The sequence below is a fragment of the Ovis aries genome, chromosome 16, assembly GCF_016772045.2.
Source record: "Ovis aries strain OAR_USU_Benz2616 breed Rambouillet chromosome 16, ARS-UI_Ramb_v3.0, whole genome shotgun sequence".
In the NCBI taxonomy this organism is placed as follows: Eukaryota; Metazoa; Chordata; class Mammalia; order Artiodactyla; family Bovidae; genus Ovis; species Ovis aries.
This window is the reverse complement of record NC_056069.1, coordinates 2214081-2218214: the sequence shown is the minus strand read 5'-3', so window position 1 is coordinate 2218214 and position 4134 is coordinate 2214081. Positions and strand designations below refer to the sequence as shown.

Below are 4134 nucleotides of genomic sequence, written 5' to 3'. Positions count from 1 at the left end.
CACTGTACAGAAATATTTAAAAACAAAACATTGGGACAGATACACAAGATCCATTTTCCTACTGAATTCTAGACACTTCTACCTTGTCCTTAGCAGTTTTCTTTCCTGGACCTGTAAGTGACCACCATTTATGGAGTGCTGACTGTGCCGGGCACCGTGTCACCTTATTCAGCCCTCACAGCAGTCCACTGAAGCGGGTACTGTTGATATGCAAGACCCACAGAGCGCAGCGGCTTGACATCATGAATGGAAGGTCCGTCTCCAGACTGTTCTAGGTCTGAGCTTCTGCACTGAAGGGCACTTCATGTACTCCATCACTGTGCCTGGACCAGCTAGCTGGGGAGCCCACAGCCTCCGCGGTCCCCTAGACCACAGACTCTTTAAGGAGAGGGAATGAGCTCCCCGTCTTTCCATCCCAGGTACTCCACGCTGAGTCTGGGGCAGGGTTGCAATCACTAAGCATGTCAGACCAAGTGAATAGTGGAGGGTTTGGAAAAACTGTCTTGTATTTTAACAAAGTGGAAACTTCATGCTCTGACAAAGGAGATCTGAGTTGTCATCCACCTTCAACCCTCGTGTACTCTCTTCGGCAGCACATATGCTAAAATTGGATGGTACAGAGAAGGTTAGCATGGCACCTGCACAAGGATGACACTCAAATCCACGACGCATTCCTTATCTGGGGACTTCCCTTGTGGCTCAGCTGGTAAAGAATCTGCCTGCAATGTGGGAGACCTGGGTTCGAACCCTGGGTTGGGAAGATCCCCTGGAGAAGGGAAAGGCTACCCACTCCGGTGTTCTGGCCTGGAGAATTCCATGGACTGTGTAGGCCATGGGGTTGCAAAGAGTAGGACACGACTGAGTGACTTTCACACTTTTCGACTCTTGTATTCTGGGTCACCTTGTGTGTATGTCAGTTCTTACTTTTGTAAAATGGGGACAGTTTTGGACTCTCTGCCTTGGCCTGGAGGGGTCAGTGAAGAACCTTGAGCTGGAGTACAGCTGGAGGATCGGATCTTGTTCACACAGTCCAGCTCCAACAGCGCCCAGCATACAGTAGGAGCAGTGTAAATGACTTAGTGCTTTTCTCAGCCATTTTATTAAAATCTGCAAAACCAACTTGACATCGATAGGACCATGTCAGAGCTGAATTGTCATGGTTTGGCGCAGGGCTCTGCCATCTTCTGTAGGAATCAGCTGAAAATATAGGGGTTGGTTAGGGCTGGTCCTTTAATTGAGGGTGTGCTTACATTAGGTTGGTGCAAACGTAATTGCAATTTTGGACTGTGAATTTTAAATCATTATAGCTAGGCTCAAACACATCTTTATTAATCAGAATAGGAACCATTACATTCAACACATTCTTGCCAATTAGAAACAAATTCGTTTATTCCTGTAGTGTAGAAACCCACGCCTCAGGATTCAATAAACTCTTGGAAAGCATTTTCTGCCTCCTGCTGGTTATGGAAGTGTTTTCCCTGCAAAGTGTTGTCGAGAGGCTTGAAGAAGTGGTAGTCGGTTGGTGAGGTGCCAGGTGAATAATGGCAGGTGATGTAAAACTTCATAGCCCAATTCATTCAACTTTTGAAGCGTTGGTGGTGTGACATGCTGTCGGGCATTGCCGTGGAGAAGAATTGGGCCCTTTCTGTTGACAAATGATGGCTGCAGGTGTTGAGGTTTTGGTGCATCTCACTGATTCGCTGAGCATACTTCTCACATATAATGGTTTTGCCAGGATTCAGAAAACTGTAGTGGACCAGATCAGCAGTGGGCCACCAAACAGTGACTTTTTTGTTGCAAGTTTGGCTTTGGGAAGAGCTTTGGAGTTTCCTCTTGGTCCGACTACTGACTGGTCATTGCCAGTTGTTGTATGAAACTCACTTTCCATCGCATGTCATAATCCGATCAGGAAATGGTTTGCTGTTGCACAGCATAAGAGACGATGACACTTCAAAAAGATGATTTTTTTATTTGCAGTCAGCTCCTGAGGAACCCAATTTGTTTGTTTTGTTTGTTTGTTTGTTTGTTTCCAATTTGTTTCAAATGCCAGACAACCACAGAGCGGCTGGCATTGAGTTCTTCAGCAGCTTTAATTGTTCTCAGGTTGTTGTTGTCAGCTTCCGCTGGCTGGTCACTGCACGTCTCATCTTCAAGGGTCTCATCTCCTTTGCAAAACTGCTGAAACCATCACTGCACGTTAGCAGTTCCTGGGCCCAGGCATTGTTGATGCTGTGAATTGTCCCCACTCTTTTACAACCCATTTTAACTCGAACAAGAAAATTGCTCAGATTTGCTTTTTGTTTAACATCATTTCCCTAGTCTAAAATAAATATAAAATAAACAGCAAGTAATGGCTCAGATTGTAACGAATCTTCCTGTAATGCTGGAGACCTGGGTTCAATCCCTGGGTCAGGAAGATCCCCTGGAGAAAGGAATGGCAACCCACTCCAGTGTTCTTGCCTGGAGAATCCCATGGACAGAGGAGCCTGGTTGACTGAGCGAAAACAGTACGTCTACTCCAGTATCAAACAATGAAGTTCAGTAATGCAAAACCACAATTACTTTTGCACCAACCTAATATATTTACCCTCTGCTTTCCTAGAAAGGGTTAAACCTCGGGCGGCCTGGCCTGGGTGTTCTCCAATTCTGCTTTGCCCCATTACCTTGCCTCCAGCTGAGCTAGGCCCTGAGTTTACCCATAAACAGGTGCCACACTCCCCCTGAGGAGCTAGAGATAAGGGCTATCTCCACGCCCAGGCACTTCAAGTGTTCTCCGTGTCCCAACAACCCTCTTGCCTGGGTCTCAGCTGTCTGGGAGGTTATCCATTTTAGGCAACTTGGCCCCATCCTGTGGAAACCCCTGTGTTAGGTATTAAGACTGTGGGGGCCTGGAGTGACCGCACAGACACATGGAATTCATGATCGGGCTTCCAGAATCAGTCTTGGGCCAAGCAAACACTGGCAGGTCTCACCAAACCCACCAAGTCTGGGACGATCTGGAGAACCTTCATTTCAGATCTGAGGCGGATATCCTCCCGAGGCTCCAGGAGCTTCAGTAACTCTTTATTTCTAGTTCCACCTACACTATCAGGTACTTTCTCCCAGCCAGTCAGTTATTAGGGATAACATCAGAAATGTCCTTCGGCCATCCTGCTCATGAACAGCTGAATTTGTCAGGCTAAGCCTGACTCATGAACCGGAGTCACTTACCACTTGTGTTATATCCCCACCGCCCTGCCTCTTCCCCAACCCAGAGCTAGGAAAGACTTTTGTATCCTAAACAGTTTAAAAAAAAAATCAAAAGAAGAAGATTGTGACATATGAAAATTATATGACATTAAATTTTAAGTGTCCATAAATAAAGTTTTATTGGAATAGACCCGTTCATTGGTTTGCCCCCCATCTCCGGGGCTTCTGTGCTTGGCAGAGCTGAGCAGCTGCTGGCCTCTCAGAGCTTAGCACTGCTGTTTGGGACACTGGCAATCAAAGGGATAACGTAAGCGTCACCTCTCTGCGTAAAAGACAGTCAAATATGAAGCGGATGGGGACTTCCCTGGTGGTACAGTGGTTAAGGCTCCATACTCTCAGCGCAGGGGCATAGGTTCGATCCCTGGTCGGGGAACTAGACCCCACAGGCTGTGGGGCCGAAAAGTAAAACAACAGACAACAACAAAAATATATGTAAGGAACAAATTGGGAAGAAATACTTGTAAAATATATAACAAAACGCATGCAGCATGCAAAATCCACTGCAGATCAGCATTAACAGACGAACATCTGCGATTGCCTTGAGGACACATGGCAGCTGCTTTGAGCCCCAGTTAAATGAAATAGTACCCCCCAGCAGACTCCCGTCCTCTCATTACTAGAGCTGGGTTTCAAAACTTAGGACTCTACTATTTTTATTTTTATTGCATTTTTCATTCATAAAAAGTTGCACCTTCATCGTATCCTGGGTTTTGCCTCTTGGCCTGTAGAGGTGAACATAGAAGTTTGCTGATCTTTGACCTAAACCACTGGACTGTGCCAGAAATTTCATTATCTTGGTCTCCCAATTCCACATCTTTGGTTGTCTTACCTCCATACAGAGCCTAGGAATCCTTACAGACCATAGTTAAATTTGGCTTCAAATTT

General features: G+C 46.1%; 1 non-coding gene across 1 annotated transcript; it reads left to right on the top strand.

Moving 5' to 3' along the window:
* The first annotated feature begins 577 nt into the window (after positions 1-577).
* Positions 578-683, top strand: LOC114118798 (U6 spliceosomal RNA). The gene has a single exon (XR_003591961.1). It is a non-coding gene; the product is annotated as a U6 spliceosomal RNA (small nuclear RNA).
* The last annotated feature ends 3451 nt before the right edge of the window (positions 684-4134 follow it).